The following is a 20,151-nucleotide window of genomic DNA, read 5'->3' on the forward strand; positions in this document are numbered from 1 at the left end:
GAAAGTAAGCCTCTCCAGGATTTGACACAAAGCTAAAACTCTTATTATGGAGATATTCCTATAATTTCCTCACTGGGATCTCCCTAAACCAAGGAAGTCACAAGTCATTTTTTTTTTACTGTGCTAAATACTAGGCTTTAAAATGAAAAAAAAAAAAACCAGGCAACAACAGCTAAACAGTTCCTGACTTCAAGGGTTTACATTCTACTTGGGGGAATAAGATTTATTCACAGATTGGTACAATACTGGTTATGGAACAGACAAAATAAAGAAGAAATTTGAACAAAGTATTCTAGGAATATTGACGTGAAAGAGATCACTAATAACCAGGGAAAACTAGAGAAAACTTTGTGAAGGTGTCAGATGAGCTGAGTTTTCCAAAATGACCATTCTCAAGGAGGCCTAGATGAGAAGGGAGTGAGTTGAAATGATGAGGACATACAAGACAGGATACAATAGGGAAAGGTGTGAACCAAACTGGGAAAGCAAGTTGAAACCAGGTTGTAGAGAACATTAAATTTCAGAATGAGGAGTTTGTTTTAGAGAATAGAGAGCTGAGTTGGAAGTCAGGAAGATCTGGGTTTAAATGTTACCTTTGGCTAGTTGTAGCATCACAGTATCCTTATTTGGAAAAGGAAGGAAATAATACTGCTAGCTCCTACCTCACAGAGATTGTCATGAAGTATATGAAAATCACTCTGAAAACTTAAAAATTATATAAATGTCAATTATTTTGAGCATTTGGATGATGATTTCAGCAGCTTTGTGAAGAATTAATTATAGAGGGGACAGACTGAAAGCAAGGGGATCAATTAGAAGACTATTGAAGGGCCAAAGTGACTGGTGATATGGGTCAGAACTAAGGTAATGACTTCATGAGAGAAAGGAACAAATGCAAGGGATAGAACCTGCAAACCTATAAGATGATAGGAGTGAGAGAGAAGGAACAGTCAAAAATGACTCCAAGGTTACAAATATGGATTAATGAGATTGCTGAGAGAAATTAGGAAGTATGAAAAGTATTTGGTTAAGTGGAAAATCTCATATAAATGAGAGACTATTGGGCTACCCCAGTTCCTCAAAAGCCATGCCAGTGGAACACTGGAAAGTCTTCAACTTTGCCCTGGCATCCTTCAGATGACCTAGGTTCAGAGAGATTCCTCACTAGTAAGATGAATACCAATTGATTAATTAAGCATTAGACCTTGGAAGATATCAGATAAGATTTCAGGGAGAAATTGGTACTTAAGAGATTATAAGAGGCAGTAGGAAAGGATATAGTCCAGGTGGGGAGATCCCATAAAGAGATGAGAAAAGATTACAGCATTTGAGGGATAGCAAAGAGGTCAGTTTGGCTGGACCTAAGAGTACATGAAGGGGAGCAGTACATAATAAGGCTGAAAAAGTAGGTTGGAGTCCAGGTATTAAGGGTTATTTATGACAGATAGGGAGGTTGTAGTTGACTTTAAGATAATAGGGAACTAGGGAATGACATGGTACTTCAAGAATATCAGTTTGGCAGTTATGAAGAAAATGAATGAAGAGGGTCAGAGAGACTAATTAGGAAATAATAGTCCAGTTAAGATGAGCCCTAGTGAGAAAAGAGAAAGGGATGAATGATCAAAAGATGTATATAAGAAAATAGAAAAAAATTGGCAAATAATTGAATGTGTGGATGAAAGACAATGAGGAGTCTAGGTTGACTTCAATATTACTAGATATACATCTTTGCTGTTAACGGTAAATGTCTCAGGCAGAGGGACTATTATAAGCAAAAGTACAGAGGAATGATGTATGGTGCATATTGGGAGATGAGATTGGATAGCAAAGTTGGGTATGGTAATAAAGGCTATAATATTCTAGGTCAAAGAGATTGGATATGACTCAGTTCATAATGTGCAGCTTTGGAAAGTTGAATGAGGGAATAAAATCATTAGAGCTATATTTTAGGAAAATGAATATAGTAGTATAGTAGTATGTAGATTGGACTGGAAAGACTGGAGGCAAGTGGACATGGTAGAACTTTTGCTAGGCCAAAGTTTCATCATTTATCAAAAGAGACATTCTTTCCTAAAAGATATAAAGCTGTCCCCAAGACTTGATTGGCCCCCCTGTCTTCCTTGACACAGCTCCCAGGAGTCACCTAAAGACATTAAAAAAGGTCCATCCAAGTAAAGTCAGGATCTCTCCCACGTGGGTGATGTTTGAAGATCACACTGAAGACCATGTGAATAACTTCTGCCCAAATATATTTTCTTATGAAAAAGGTCATATTTATAGAAACTAAGTGCTACCATAGTCTTGCTGTATATCCTTATTGTATGAGTGAAAAGTAAATCTCCTTTTGTTTTGTTTACTATTAAATGATGTACAAGTATCTCATTTTGCCTCCCTAAAATAATCAAATCTGAACTACCAGGGTGCTGCTGTTAGGCCCATCCCTAAAAAGGGGCTACAATTTAGTCCCTTAATAAGGTGATTAAAAACTAGAACAAAAGGTAGAAAGTTGCAAAATAAATGATGGGAAAAAATCTGGATGCAAGAGAAATTTTAAAGGAAAAAAATTATAAAATTTGATTAATTATTGAATGTTAAATATTAAATGATAGCACCATTGACAAAAAGTGAAACAGAGTCATGTGCTACTTTCTATTCAAAGCCATTACTAAACTCCCTCCATCTCCCAGTTATAAATGCTTTCTATCCAGAAGATATTTTGAATTTACTTATCTGCATAAATATTGAAACATCCCAACTCCCAGTAAAACATAAGTTCCTTGAGGACAGGGTCTGTTTTGGTTTTTATATTTTATATTTTTATTTAATTAATATCAGCAGAATTCAGTGGTATGGGTTGGTGAGGAAGATGCTGAATTTTGTTTTGGACTTATTGATTCTAAGGTGGTCTCAAAGCATCCGAAGGAACATGGTCATTCCTGGCAGAGATTAGATTCATTGCTTTGCACATCTTCAAGTCACAGATGAATGACTGCTTACTAGGAATGTTGTAAAAAGGGATTTCTTTTCAGGTATGGCATGAACAGAAATCCTTCTCTACTCTGACATGCTGTGATTCTGGCCTTGGCATGCCCAGCTAATAGCAGGAGCTTTTGGCCTAGAGATTAAATGATATATCAAAAAAGGAGATGGAACCTATGGATTCAGCAGTATAGAGATGATGGAATCATGAAAGTGGATCAGCTCAGAAAGGTAGAACATTTTAGAGAAATGAAAGCAGAAGGTCAAAGCCCAAACCTTGGGGTATAACTAGTAAGAAGGAAAATAGAATCTAGAAACAGAAATGAAGAATGATCATAAAGCTGAAACTAGTACCAGAATATTACACTCTCCCTGAAGTCAATGGAGAAAAAAGGTTTTAAAAGGATTAGCAACAAGCAATGCCAAATTCCACTTAAAAAAAAAAAAAAGAAAGAAAAATGAGGACTGAAAAAAAGTTGTTGAATTTGGCAGGATAGGGTTCATTGCCAATAATAAAATTCAAATAATCAAACAAAAGGTCTGAGAAAAATCTTCCCTTTCTCCAAAGTCAAGAGAAAGGCCTAACAGAAATTTTATGTCTGGTTTCTTCTCTTCTTTCCTATTTTTAAAAAAGTTTTTGAGAGAGAAATTCTATATGTATATATTGTTAACAACAGCTTCCCTCCTCTTAACCTAATGAGGTAATCTTGAAACTGATTAAGGAGGGAAAAAGGTGACCTTGGTAAGTGTAGGTGGGTCCAAAGCAATTTCATGGCTTTTGCAGTTGAATAGGTTTTAAAAATTATTTGACTGGGTATACTTGTTTTAACTTTGGTATAAAAGTGACCTCTAGTGGTAAAACAAAAAGAAAAACCTATAAACAGGACCAAAGGTTTTCAGAAAACCCTGTCTAATCCAACTTTCTGTCATACTAACTTCTAATTTTCCCAACAGTTTTTATCGAAGAGAGAAATTTTATCCAAGAGAGAGTTTTTATCCCAATAGCTGGATTCTTTGGGTTTATCAAACAGCAGATTACTATAATCACTTTCTGCTACTGCACTATCTATTCCACTCTATTTCTCAGCCAGAATCAGACAGTTTTGGTGATGCTTTATAATCTAAGGAGACTAAGCCTCCTTCTTTTGGACTTTTTTCATTAAATCCCTGGAAATTCTCGACTTTTTATTTCTCATATAAATTTACTTACAATTTTTTCTAACTCATTAAAAGTAGTTTTTTGGAATTTTGATTGGTAGGACACTAAATAAGTAGCTTAATTTTGGTAGAATTGTCATTTTTATTGTATTAGTTTAGCCCATCCATGAGCAGTTGATATTTGCCCAGTTATTTAAATCTGATTTTTTATTTGTGTGAGAAGTTGTTTTCAAAAAGTTTCTGAGTCTGCTTTGACAGGTAGACTCTCAAGTATTTTATATTGTCTGAAATTACTTTGAATGGGATGTATGAGACTTCTCTTTCTAGCTCTTTCTGCTGCATCTTGCTAATCATATATGTTCAAGATTTATGAGGGTTTATTTTATGTCCTGAGACTTTGCTAAAGTTGCTAATTATTTCTAGTAGTTTTTTAGATGATTTTTTGGAAATCTCTAGGTATACCATCATGTCATCTGCAAAGAGTTTTGTCTCCTCCTTCCCAATTTTAATTTCTTCAATTTTTTTTCTTCTCTTATTGCTGAAGCTAACATTTCTAATACAATAGTGAATAGTAGGGGTGAGAATGGGCATCCTTGTTTCACCCCTGATCTTACTGGAAATGCCTCTAGCCTATCCCCATTGTATATAATGTTTGTTGATGGTTTCAGATAGATAGTGCTTATTATTCTAAGGAACAATCCATTTATTCCTATGCTCTCTAGTGTTTTTAGTAGGAATGGGTATTTTTTCAAAAGCTTTTTCAGCATTTCAGAAGGACCTGAGTTCAGATTCTGCCTCAGACACTTAATAATTACCTAACTGTGTGGCCTTCAGAAAGTCACTTAACCCCATTGCCTTGCCAAAAAACCTAAAAAAAAAAAAAAAAAAAAAAAAGCAGGGGACTTAGGGGGGAAGGAGTTGTTTATCAAAATGATGAATTTGAGAAACATATAAGATATCCAGTTGGAAATATCTAATGAGTTCAGGGGGGAGATCATAGATTAGATATATAAACTAGAGATGATCATTAAACCAATGTGATATGGAAGGCACAGAGAGAAGAGGACCAAAGACAGAGATACCCAAAGAGATGGCATGGGACATAGATGATAATCTAGTCAAGGAGAATAAAAGGGAGAAGGCAGACAGGTAAGCTGAATGCCAAGAGAAAGTGCAGTGTCATCACAAAACAGAAAGGAAAAGTCAAGAGTATTACTACTATAGAGAGATCAAGAAGGATGAGGATTAAGAAACTGACACTGGGATAAAACCACTGTAACCAAGATCAAAAGAAATGTAGTAAACTGGGAAACAATCTTTACAACTAATGTTTCTGACAAAGGACTCATTTCTAAAATATACAGAGAACTGAGTCATATTTAAAAAAAAAAGCCATTCCCCAGTTGACATTCATCAGGGAGATAGATCTATAATTTTCTTTCTCTGTTTTAACTCTTCCTGGTTTAGGTATCCTGGTTTAGGACACCAGCCTGGTATCATAGAAAGAGTCAGGCAGAGTTCTGACTTCACCTATTTTTCAAAGACTATATAGAGTTGGAACCAATTGATCCTTAAATGCTTGATAGAATTTACTTGTGAATCCAAATGTCTCTGGAGATTTTTTCTTAGGAAGTTCAGTAATGGCTTGTTGAATTTCTTTTTCTGAGATAGGGTTATTTAGGTATTTAATTTCCTCTTCATTTTCAGAAAACCCTGTCACTGGGAGAATGGTAGTAAGGAGAGTCAGGGTTTACCCTAAATTAAGGAGCTCAAGACTTTTTGGTAAAACTGGGAGTCATCAACTAACTGAAGCTCCTCAAAATTCATGGGCTCTGCTATAGAGAGAGAAAAAGGAAAATTGACTACAGTCTTCAAATATTTAAATGACTATTGTTTGAAAGAAGTCAACCGATTTCCCTCAGTTACTAGTACTACCTACCATTCTCACTGAAATACTGTTGTATACTTTTTCCATAGATTTTTATAATTACTTCTCTATGTACATGTTGCTTCTCCCAAGAGAATATAAAATCTTTGAGGAAGAAACTGTTTCTTTCTGTATTTTTATTTTCAGTTCAGTGCTTAGAACTTAATGTTGCATGAATGGATAAATGAAAAGTTCTAGAAGGCAGAACTAGAAAACATGAGTGGAAATTTCAGGGAGAAATTGCTTAATATAAGTAAATATAAAAAAGATTTAAAATAATCAATAGAATAGAAATATAAAATAATCAATAATCAATAGAATAGAAATATAAAATAATCAAATAATCAATAGAATAGAAATATAAAATAAGGAAATAATATAAGGACAGGGTTTTTCTTTGCTAGTAATGACAGACATCCCCAAAGTGAAACCAGCTGCCTCATGAGGTCTTAGTCACAGGATCTCAGAATTTAAAAGTCCCATACTCATTCCCCCCATTCCCCCACCTCCTGCATCTCCCCCCCCCCCCCCCAGCATTCATTTTTAGGGACAGGATACTGGAACCAAGTTCAGCTAAGAGAAAAAAATCAACTAGGCAGTGCCTGCTTTATAATGTATGAAAAGTTTATATATAAATGTCAGCTATTATTATTCTCATCTATTGCTACTGACATTGGCACACACCATATATGTGGCTCAATAAAACCCAAGGTATGACCTAGGTTGACACCAGGACCAAAAGCCATAAATCCCCCTTACCTCCAAACACACACATACACACATCACATCACAACAATGACTCAGAAACAGGGATGAAGGTCAAAAATCAGACTGACATTGGTCAGTCTCTCTTTATATTCTCTTCAAACTTGCTCAACCTCTCCTATTTCTTACAAGATCATAGACTTAGAGTTGGACTACATTTAGTCATAAATAAGCATTTATTAAACACTAACATGGTGCCAGGCACTGGAGATGCAAAGAAATTAAACAGTCCTTCCTTCGAAAGGATGGTGATGGCCCTCAGCAAAAACAAGAAAGTTATTAAGAGGAGAAGGCTTAAGGGAAAAGATAATGAATTAAGTTTGAGATGCCTAAGAGACAGCCAGTTGGAATGCATTCTATTGGAAGGAAACAATATATTTATGTATAAGTACATACAAAACATTTACAAGATAATTATGTGGGGATACACTAGCAACTGGGGATTTCAGGAAAGGATTCATGTAGAGTAGCCTTTTAGTTGAGAAAGCTAGTTAGTCTAATATGATGAGGATGAAGAGAGAGTATATTTCCAGCAAGGATATGAAAAATAAAATGTAATGAATAACCAAGAGCAGGCCACTGTGACTAGAAGTAAAGTGGATATGGGGCATTGATGTGTAAATAAGACTACAAAAGTAGTCTAGAGCTAGCCTGCTAAGTGCCAAACAGAATAGGCTGCATTTGATTCTTCAGGTAATGGGGAGCCCCAAGAATTTATAGAGCAAGGGAGTGGGCTGATTACTTCCTTCGTTTGGGAAAATCACTGAGACTGGTACATAGAGGATGAAGCAAAGAGAAATTGACAAGGAGAACAATTAGGAGGCTTTTCCAATAAACCAGGTTAAAATGGTCTGTACTATGGTAGGGGTGGACAGCCAAGTGGTGCAGTAGATAGAGAGTTGCACCTGGAGTCTGGAAAACTTGAGTTCAGATGCAGTCTCAGATACTTTCTTGCTGTGTGGCCTTGAGCAAGTCACTTAACCCTGTTTGCCTCAATTTTCTCATCTGTCAAATAAGCTAAAGAAAAAAAGAGTAAACCACTCTAATATCTTTACCAAGAAAAATTCAAATGGTATCACAAAGAATCAGTTATAACTGAAATAACTAAACATTATAAAGCTAACTGTGAGTAAATAAAAAGAGATGTATGTATGTGAGGAATGTTATAATCAGAATCATGAAGACTTGGCACACTCACTGAGGGTGAGAAAAAAGAGCTAAGTAAAAGATAGCTGAGGATGGAAACTTGGGTGACTGAAAAGAAGATATTCCTCAACAGGAATATGGAAATTAATGAAAACATGGGGCTCAGGGCAGCTAGGTGGTGCAGTGGATAGAGCACCCTCTGGAGTCAGGAGAACCTGAGTTCAAATTCAGCCTCAGACACTTATTAATTACCTAACTGTGTGGCCTTCGGAAAGTCACTTAACCCCATTGCCTTGCAAAAACCTAAAAAAAAAGCAGGGGGCTTAGGGGGAGGGAGTTGCTTATCAAAATGATGAATTTGAAAAGCATATAAGATATCCAGTTGGAAATATTTAATGAGTTCAGGGGGATATCATAGACTAGATATATATAAACTAGAGATGATCATTGAACCAATGTGATATGGAAGGCACAGAGAGAAGAGGACCAAAGACAGAGATACCCAAAGAGATGGCATGGGACATAAATGATAATCTAGCCAAGGAGAATAAAAGGGAGAAGGCAGACAGGTAAGCCAAATACCAAGAGAAAGTGCAGTGTCATCACAATACAGAAGGGAAAAGTCAGGAGTATTACTACTATAGAAAGATCAAGAAGGATGAGGATTAAGAAACTGACACTGGGATAAAACCACTGTAACCAAGATAAAAAGAAATGTAGTAAACTGGGAAACAATCTTTACAACTAATGTTTCTGACAAAGGACTCATTTCTAACATATACAGAGAACTGAGTCATATTTTTAAAAAAGCCATTCCCCAGTTGACAAATGGTCAAAGGATATGCAAAGGCAATTTACAGATGAGGAGATCAAAACAATCCATAGTCATATGAAAAATTGCTCTAAATCATTACTTATTAGAGAAATGCAAATTAAAGTTTCTCACACCTCTCAGACTGGCCAATATGACGAGAAAGGATAACCATCATTGTTGGAAGGGTTTTGGGAAATCTGGGACACTATTACATTGTTAGTGGAGCTGTGAACTCATTCAACCTTTCTGGAAAGAAATTTGGAACTACACCCAAAGGGCAACAAAAATGTGCATACTCTTTGATCCAGCAATACCAGTACTGGGTCTGTATCCTGAAGAGATGATGAAAAAGGGTAAAAACATCACTTGTACAAAAATATTCATAGCAGCCTTGTTTGTGGTGACAAAGAATTAGAAATCAAGTAAATGCCTTTCAATTGGAGAATGGCTTAGCAAACTATGGTATATGTATATCATGGAGCACTATTGTTCTTTTAGAAACCAGGAGGGATGGGAATTCAGGGAAGCCTGGAGGGATTTGCATGAACTGATGCTGAGTGAGATGAGCAGAACCAGAAAAACACTGTATACCCTAACAGCAACATGGGGGTGATGATCAACCTTGAAGGACTTGCTCATTCCATCAGTTCAACAATCAGGGACAATTTGGGGCTGTCTGCAATGGAGAATACCATCTGTATCCAGATAAAGAAACAGTGGAGTTTGAACAAAGTTTAAGGACTATTCCCTTTAATTTAGAAGAAAACTGATCTCTTATTGTCTTATCTTATCTCTTATACTTAATGTTTCTTCCTTAAGGATATGATTGCTCTCTCTTCACACTCAATTTGGATCAATGTGCAACATGGAAACAATGTAAAGACTGACAAATTGCTTTCTGTGGGGGGGGGAGGGAAGTAAGATGGGGGGAAATTGTAAAACTCAAAATAAATAAAATCTTTAATAAAAAAAAAACTGTCATTGGATTTGGAACACATCCATGCTCTGTACAAATGATTAAACTAAGTCCTACAAAGTTGAAATGACTTGTCCAAGGTCATAACCTGTCCTCTGATTCCTAATCCAGTGTTCTTTCCACAATACCATCCTTCCTGTCATCAATTTCCCCTAGCACCATATTCTATTCACGCTAAGTTTTTCTCATTTCAAAATTATGGATAGTCTCTGACACCACCATTTGTACACCAAAACCTTTCCTACCATTTAACTTCCATTAATACCCTAGCATAAATAAATCATATAGTTGTTCTAGGAGGATTAGCTCTTATGGTGTGAAGGCTTGTTGAGCCCTTTTCATGGCTGCTCATTTACCTTTGGTGTCCATCCAGACTCAACTCCCACTTAGGGTTATGCAGCAACCACATCACACTAAACTGTATCAGCAGATGGACCAAACAAGGTTGAGAGTAACTAACAGACCTCTGACCCACAGTGAGTTGGGAGGGGTCTATCCAAGCCTATGAAGATTTCCCCTGGAAGAATGAATGGATGAGAACAATTTGTTCCAATGGCTATGAAGGCAGCTAAAGCATTTAGAATTTGGTCAAGCATTGATGAGTGCATCTCGGGCCATCTCCAATTGTCTTTGTCATACCACTAGACTTCTATGACTGAAAGAAAAAGTGAAACTGATAATTGTGCAACTCTGATTCACTTAAATCCAATTTATGTATGAGTCAAGACATCATCACCCTGTGATGTCACTGGTCCTCTTCAAAAACAAAGGACAAACAACAACAGTACAAATGCATATGCTAACAACGGTTCCCTTGCTTCAATAGCCTCTAAGTTGCAGAGAAAACTTTCCTAAGACCCATAAATAGCTTCTGCATGGTTCTCTGACATTTCACCCTGCCAAATTTTAATCTCCTAATAGTGAAAATATTAGTATAGCAAGCATCTTAGTCCAATTCAAACCTGAGCAGGAATCTCATCTACTGCTCCCTGAAATGCAGTTATCCAGCCTCTCTTGAGGTCTATGATATCAAGGAACTCACTACCTACCTGAAGCAACCCATTACACTATTAAATAGTTCTAATTGTCAACAAATCTTTCTTTATATAAACTGAAATCCGCCTGTCTACAATTTACAACTATTGTTCATAATCCTGCCCTCAGAGTCCAAAACAATTAAATCTAATCCCTCTTCCACATGACAATCCTTAAAATATATGAAGACAGTTATCATATTTCTTCTCATTCCTAGGTCTTTTCTTCTTCAGACTAAATAAGTGATTTCCTTTAGCTGATCCTGGGATGGCATGATTTGCAATTCCCTCACCATTCTCTGGGTATGAGCTGGATGGTCATAACTTTCTAAAAGTATGGTGCTCAAATGTGGTCTGACCAGAACAAAGTATAGTGATAGTATATAGTATCTTGTCTCCAGTTTTATAGTTCCATTAGTTTTGGGGCTCTCACACCTTTGGCACATTTTTAGCTTGAAGCTTACTAAAAACATCATGAAGTGATATTGTCAAGACAAATCTTCCAGTTATTATAATTATTACTAATAATTATAAATCCATTTGTAGAATTTTACCTTTTTAGCACATGCTTGTTAAATGTTGTTGTTGAGTCATTTGTCATTTCAGTCATATCCGAATCTGCATGACTCTTTTGGGAGTTTTCTTGGCAAAGATACTGTAGTGGTTGACCATTACCTCCTCCACCTCATTTTAAATATGAGAAAATTGAGAGGAACAGGGTTAAATGACTTGTCCAGGGTCACATAGCTAATAAATTTCTATATCCAGATTTGAACTCAGGAAGATGAGTCTTCCTGATTCCAAGTCCATTTCTCTATCCACTGCACATCTAACTGCCTCTGATGTGTAGTTAGTATTTATTAAATTCTTGTTGTCTTTTCTTGCCTATTAAATCCCATCTTTTTGATCAAGAATATCAAGGAAATTAATGAAAAATGCAAAGGAAGATGGTCTAGCAATACCTGGCCTAAAACTCTATTATAAAGCAGCAGTCATCAAAATCATTTGGTACTGGCTAAGAAATAGTGATGGATCAGTGACATGGGTTAGGTACAAAAGATAAAGCAGTAAAGTCTATGGTAATTGGTTGTCTGAAAAACCCAAAGTCTCTAGCTTCTGGGATAAGAACTCATTTGACAAAAACTGCTAAGAAAACTGGAAAATAGTATGGGAGAAACTAGGTATAGGCCAACAACTCATCCTAGACCAAGATGATATCAAAATGGATACATGATTTAGACATAAAGGATAATACCATAAGTCAATTAGGAGAACATAGAATAGTTTACCTCTCACATCTATGGAAAGGGAAAGAATTTATGACCAAACAAGAGCTAGATAACATTATAAATTGCAAAGTGGGCAATTGTGATTAAATTAAATTTTAAAAGATTTTGCACAAAAAACCCTGCAATCCAAAGTAGAAGAAAAGCAAAAAGTTGGGAAATAAATTTTAGATAGTATTTCTAATAAAGGCATCATTTCTAAAATATATAGGGATCTTAGTCAAATTTTTAAAAATACAAGTTATTCCCCAGTTGCTAAATGATAAGAGAATAGGAACAGGGAATTTTTAGATGAAGAAATTAATAACTTAAATAAATACAATATGAACTGAATAAAGATGAAAAAAAATCACAATTCTAGTGAAAATGTTCAGTTTTCCCAAGCATAGAAAAATGTCCTTTTTAAGCAATTACATCAATTTGAGGTAATTTTGAAATTATAATTTTATTATAAATGAAAGAATATTATTCATTTTAGGCAGAGGATTTGATTTGTAATGGAAATATTTTTGCTGTTATTGTAGTTGCTTTGAAGTTACTATGGCTACTATGATCATGGAACATATGGATATTATAATGATAGCTAGTATTTACATCACACATTAGAATTTAAAAGTACTTTGCAATTATTACCATATTTTTTCTTCACAACAACCCTGAGAGAGGCAGCTAGGTGGTGCAATGGTTGAAGCAATGGTTGAAGCACCAGCCCTGGAGTCAGGAGGACCTGAGTTCAAATATGACCTCAGACACTTAATAATTACCTAGCTGTGTGACCTTGGGCAAGTTGCTTAACCCCATTGCCCTGCAAAAAACAACACCAAAAAAACCCGTCCCTGAGAGGTAAGTGCCATGATTATCCCCATCTTTCAGATAAGGTATCTGAAGCAGATGGGGTTAAAAGACTAGCCCAAAGTTTTACAATTGTTTTTAGAGATTGGTTTTGAAATTGGATCTTCCTTATTCCTGGTCCATTGCTCTATCAATTTCTCCATCTAATTTCCTTGTCATGAAAAACTTTAAATAAATTGGTGAGTTTTGCCAAATTTTTATTTTTCTCCTTAAATAAAAATAAATTATTATATGGGCTAGCTTTCTGGAAAGTGTGGGAGGAGGGATAAAGTAGAAAATGTAGGTAATTTTAAAAATGTGTCAATAAAAATTATTTTTAAACTAAAAAGAAGAATTGGACTTAGATTCAAGAAGATTCTCATGTAGGGATAAATGTTTAATAACTAATTCTGCAGGAGAAAAAAATGTAAACACAACACATTTTCAAGTTTAATCTACATTATTCATGTTTTCTCCATCACTTTTTTCAATCCAGTAATCAACAAAACAATCAAGCACAGATTTGTAGCATTTGCTAATTATGGAGGGATAAATGTTCACACTGAAAATTTACAGGGAAATCTACTCTGAATCCTGCCTTAAGCACTAATTAACTGTGTGTGCTCTGGGCATGTCACAACCCCTCTCATTCTCAGTTTCTTTCTCTGTAAAATGTAGATGATAATATCTACCTCACAAAGTTGTTATGAAAATCAGATGAAACAACATACAATAATAATAGTATTTATATAGTGCTTTATTTTTATATTTATATATTTACATACTGCTTTAAGGTTTACAAGATATATTACATATGTAATTTCATCTGATTCTTACTTTTTATTTTAACTATTTAATAAATATATATATACCTCTGAGTCCTAGCTAGAGTTGATAAATTCACTCAATAAAAAATAATTATTCTGCCTATTGCTTCTACATACTACTATAAAAACTTACATACACACATCTCTTGCAAAGGATGAGGAGGCAGGGAAATTCTATGAAGAATACAGTAAGATACTCCATGATAAATCAAAAAAAACTCTTAGACTTGTTGATCTTAGTAGAATGGTGAATCTAGAAAAAAAATGGTCACTGGACAGATCTCCCAACAAAAGTTAGGGAGAATATGAACTAAGGTCTCATAGAATGAAGAGGCATGAATAGATTTCTAGTTCAATCTGCATACCAAAGGGAAATCCTGAATTAGATGAAATCCTAGATCCATTTAAGTACCTTCTTATATTCTTTGGTCTTATCAACTGGCCTAAGGGAAACTTGTTAGATGAGGAATCTACTTCTCTTTTCTGTCCCACTACTCATATTTGCTTAAAAATTGTTGATGAATGAATGAAAAAAATTAATGAACAATATTTTCCATCTCCTCCCACTTACAGTAAGAGACTGGAATCAATCAATGATTTTACCCCAAAGGCAAGGCTAGTAAGTGGTAAAGATTAAAGGGGACAATAATAAGAAATGGAAAAGTCAGAAAGAGAGAAATATTCATTCCCCTGGAGTTCAACCAGTCAAGCAACAAGCATTTATTGATTTCTTATAAGAGCTAGGCGCTGTGCTAAATGACACAAAAAGTTATATAGTCCCTGCTCTCAAGAAGCTGACATTCTAATGGAGGAAACAAGAGAAAATATGTGGAAATGTAAGTATATATGAATATATTGTTGTTATTATTATTGTTGTTCAGTCATGTCCAACTCTCCCTGACCCTACAGACTATAACATGCAAATATTGTCCATGAGGTTTTCTGGCAGAATTATTAGAGTGGTTTGCTATTTCTTTCTCCAGTAGATTAAGGGAAACACAGTTTAAGTGACTTGACCAGGATCACAAGCTAGTGTCTAAGATCATATTCGAACTAAATCTTCTTCAGGCCCAGTGCTATATCCTCTGAACCATCTAACTGCCTACATATATACACACACATACATATATACATATGTATACATATATACATAAGTAGAAGGTTGCTTGGGGAGAAAAGGCACTATGGGGAAAGGAAGTATTCAGAAAAACTCTATGTAGAAGGTATCACCTGAACTTAATGTTAAAGAAAACAAATCCAAGAGGTAGAGGTAAGTAGGGAGTGCATTCTAAGTGTGAAGGACAGCTAATATCAAGATAGAAGATGGAGCATCATGTGTTCAGAGCATCAAGCAAATTAGATCATAAAATACTGGAAATGTAGGAAGGGGCCAGATTGTAAAGCGTTTTAAATATCAATAAGTTTATATATAGTCCTACTGGCAGTAGGGAGCCAATGGGGTTTAATGAGTGAGGAGGAGGTATGCAATAGTCCTACTTGCATTTTGGGGAAAACACTTTGGCAGCTGTATGATAAACATACTGGAGAGGGAAAAGACTTTAGGTAGGAAAACCAATTAGGAAACTATTGCAGTAGTCCAAGTAAGAAGTAATAGTCTGAACTAGAGAAGAGGACGTGTTCAAAAGATGTCTAAGAACTGCAAAATAAATTTTAGCAGCTGATTATGTAAAAGAACTGAGAGTAAATAGCTGTGAACCTGAGTAAATGAAAGAACATCGATAGCTTTCCTCCATAATAAAAGAGTTAGAGGCAGGATGAAAAGTCGATTTTGGACAAGTTAAGTTGAGAAGTCTATGGCATAGTCAGTTTAAAATGTTCGATAAGGGGGCGGCTAATGACACAGTGGATAGAGTACCAGCCCTGGAATCAGGAGTACCTGAGTTCAAATCTGGCCCCAGACACTTAATAATTACCTAGATGTGTGGCCCTGGGCAAGCCACTTAACCCCATTGCCTTGCCAAAAAAAAAAAAAAAAAGAATTCTGATAAACTGTTCAATAAGCTTGGAATGTGGGATGGTAGTTCAGAAAAAAAAATAAAGTTGAATATTAGTAGATCTAAAAATCATCTACATGGAAATGATGAAGACCTACAGAGATTAAAAGAGTTAAAGGTTTGGGAATTCATTAATTGGAAAACCCCAAGAGACTTGTTCTCACCTTTCCTGATTGCCTAATAAAATGAGGACTATAGAACTTGGAAGAATCTTTTGGAATATCAGGATGTTGTAGAATGACTGAATGAAAAAGTTTTTAATTAAGTACTTATTATGTACAAAGTACAAGTGCTAAGTCTTGAGAATACAAATAAAAAAACAAATCACATCCTGCTTTCCTAACATTCTATTAAGAGGATAAAAGAAGAAAATACTCTGTCATCACATTGAATTCACAGAAAGCAGCAAATGAAGACAAAATAAGCAGAAAATGTTTGCTCCAACAACCATCTCTGCTTTATTTTCTTCCTTTAAAAAAAAAACAACTGTTTTTTATTACATTGTGAACTGTGTACTTGCAAATGGAAAATTGATCTCAGCATCCCGAGGGATCAAGAATGTCAAGGAAAGTAATCATAAAGCCCCCTACCTCAAACATTAAGTTCATAGAGAGAATTCCCTTTTAAAGAAGAGAGAACCATATCAGGGAATGGTAAAATTATTAGAGTGATAAGGGTCCTTTCAACCCTAAATAAGATCATGTCATGTCAATAGGAGTATGAGCAAAAATTCACAGATAAACTTTGAGAGTGATATGACAACTCTAATCTGAATAGAAAATTGACATTAGTCTCAGTGTAAATAGGCCGTTGAAATATGTCCAGATCAACTAAGGAGGGAACACCACCTGGGATAAGGCATTCTCTATTCCAGGAGAAGCCTTTTTCAATTGGCTATATAGCTGAAACAAGTAGCCAGATTGGGACAGTCTTGTTTTTTTTTTAAGGGTAAAGGTCATTTTCACCTACAATACTAGGTGTAATTAACTGAATTGAGAAAAGGAATTCCTGTCCTCCTTACCTCTCTTACCCTGTAACCCCAGGAATCAAGCTAGGGCTTGTGTTTTGTTTTGTTTATACTTTTAGGTTCTTGGTACAGATGATGGAAACCCCCACTAAACCCAGAAGTCCAAACTGTGGCAACCTGAGAGACAGTATCCCAGACCAAATGAGCAGTCAGTCAACCCAATAGGGAAGCCATAAGAGGTCATGATGTTCTAAAAGGGGTTTGGAACTTGGTACTTGAGACTGTACTATATCGTAACTGAGCTAATATATAAACCAAATGTCCCTCTCCTCCCCACAATATGATGGAGTTAATGGGTTAATATTCTACTCCTAGGTATTGGAGGGATTAACTAGATGACACAGTGAATAGAGTGCTGGGCCTGAAATCATAAGGACCCGAATTAAAATCTGGCCTCAGACACTTACTAGATATGTGATCTTAGGCAAGTCACTCAAACCTAATTGCCTCACATTCAGGGCTGTTTCCAGTCATCCTGATTCATATCTGATCACTGGATGCAGATGACTCTGGAGGAGAAAGTGAGGTTGGTAACTTAGCACAACACCCCCCCCCCCCCAATCAAATTCAATTCATGTGCTTGTCCTGATATCACCTCCCTCCATATTTGAAAATGAAGGACAAACATTATTATTATTATTATTATTATTATTATTATTATTATTATTAATGTTATTATAGGAGATGTTTGCATCTCCTATTCTTGCTATACCTTTGAAGTTCATCTCCTAGTGTGAGGAAGGGACTAGAATAGGTGCCCTAAAAATTGTCTGCTTACCCAGCTCTCACCTGATTGAGGCAGGCAGAGATCCCAACCTGGGATTGAAATACCCAAAAAATAAAACTACAAAAGCTTCTTCAAAGAATATTCCACTCACCAATAGTTCATGGAATGTGGGCACACTCACAGACAGCACAAGATCCAATAGACCTGAAAAACAAACAGTTCTGGTTGAAAGAGAACTCAATAGATATCTTATCCTCAATGAAACAATTCTGTCAAAGGAAGGCCAGCTTACTGAAGTCGAGGCTAGATATATGTTTTTCTTAAAGTTTTGTATTCAAAACTAATATAGTCAACAAGCTTGAATGCCTACCAAAAGCTATGAATGAGAAACTCATGACAATTAGATTGCACAAACCACCAACATCAGTTCCTATGTTCCCACCATGACAAATCCTGAAGAAGTCAAAGAAAAATTTTATGACGATCCAGAAACCTTTGTCATCAAGTTACCAAAAGATAAATTTATAATTTATAATTCTGGGTGACTTTTATGCTAGAGTAGATTCAGTCTACTAAGTATGGGAGAGAGTCCATGAGAAGAATGGAGTTGGAAACAGTAACAGCTAAGTCTTAAGAATACAAATAAAAAAAACAAAGCACAGTAGCAGCAAGGGTCACCTACAATTGAAGACTGGTGCTTTTCATCACAAACTTTCTTCCACTTACCTAAATGCAATACTTGGATTCAGCCTTGCGGCACACATTGGTATCTAATAGATTATGTGATTGTAAAGAGAAGAGAAATACAGGTTGTGAGAGGGATGAAGGCAATGTGTGGTACAGAGTGCTGGACTGATCACAAACACATCCTTTCCAAGTGATTAACAGAAAAATTAATGTCCAGAGATTAAAATGTTTCTCTGAGTGGGGACAGTTTGCCGCTAATTTGGAGGAACATAGTCGGCAACAGTGGAGCAGAAAGGAAGTGAGGCAACTTTTAGAGATTTGGTGTACTTGCTTATCTGGGTGAAAATACTTGCAAACATCAAGACTGGTTTGATGAAAATGATGGGGAAATACCAAAGCTGCTAAATGAAAAACAAGAACTCCACAGGGTTTAACAGCAGGTTAGTTCATCCATTTCTAAGAAGGTAACATTTAATTCCATCAGAAGTAAAGTACAAATGAAGCTTAGAGAGATTCAGGATTCTTGACTCAGCAAGAAGGAAGATGAAATCCAATGTTACAAGGATAGTAGCACTCTAAAATGCCTTTATGATTTCCTGAAATCTATTTATGGATCATAGTCACATGCTGCATCTCAACTACTCAGAGCTGATGGAGCTACCTTGATTAGTGACAGAGACAAGGTCCCAGAGAGAAGGGTTGAATACTTCCAGTGTTCTTAACAGTGTCATCAATCAGTGTAGAAGTCATTGTTTACTTCAAGTTGAAATCCATCCATCCTTAACTGAAGTTCCAACTGAAGAAGAGGTTTTGAATGTCTTTAAGTTCCTTTCATGTAACAAAGGACCTGGTGCAGAGATTTACAAGATGGGAGGTCCATTGCTCATCCAAAAGTTGACTGAAATTTTCCAGGTTATATGGCAAAAGGAGATTATCCCCTAGAAATTCAAAGATGTCTCCATCGTCCATCTCTATACAATTAAAGGGAATAGATTGTCCTGTGAGAATCCCACGGGTGTTTCTCTTTAAGTCATTGTTGGTAAGATTCTTGCCAGAAACCTCCTCAATAGGCTGATCCTTCACCTGGAAGATGGTCATTTACATGAGAGTCAATTTAGTTAAGGAACAGTCAATATGGTATATGCTTCCAGGCAACTCCAAGAAAAATGCCAGGAGCATAACAGAGGTCTGTGTCCAACATCTGGATCTGCCCAAGACTTTTGATACCATCAGTTGTGAATATTTATGGAAAATTATGTCAAAATTTGGTTTCCTGGAGAAGTTCCTCAGCATTATATATCAATTTTATGATGGCACACTTGCTTGGGTTCTGGATATATATATATATATATATAATGCTCTTGAGATTTTCCAGTCACCAATGGAATGAAACAAGGATGTGTCCTTACTTCCATGCTTTGAGCATGATGTTTTCAGTCATGTTATCAAATGCCTTCACTGAGGATGAATATGGCCTCAAGGTCAGTTACTGCACTGATAGTAAATTCTTCAACTTGAAAAGGCTGCAATCCAAGACTAAAGCAGAGGGAGTATTGTTGCAGGATTTTCTGTTTAAAGATGTATAAGGAACTGTTGTGTATAGGAGTACTGTAAAATTTCATCACCTGGTGTCCTCTAGCACCAGAATGTTATTTACCGGTTGATTGAAGAGTGCCACGGGAGTGGGAGTGGACCAGGGACTGGGGAGGATATTTAAGCCCTTGTATTTGGTTTAATAAATGGAGATCTTGGAGATTTAGGAAATCTTGGAGATCTTGGAGTACAAGGAGAACTTTAAGGAGAACTTGTCATCCTTGTCTCCCTTATATGCCTGTGAAATCTGGACAATCTACAAGCACCATGCCAGGAAACTGGATCACTTCCATTTGAATTGCCTAAAGAAGATTTTAAAGAATACCTGGCAAAATAAAATACCAGATACAAAGGTCCTT

Source organism: Macrotis lagotis, chromosome 8, assembly GCF_037893015.1.
Source record: "Macrotis lagotis isolate mMagLag1 chromosome 8, bilby.v1.9.chrom.fasta, whole genome shotgun sequence".
In the NCBI taxonomy this organism is placed as follows: domain Eukaryota; kingdom Metazoa; phylum Chordata; class Mammalia; order Peramelemorphia; family Peramelidae; genus Macrotis; species Macrotis lagotis.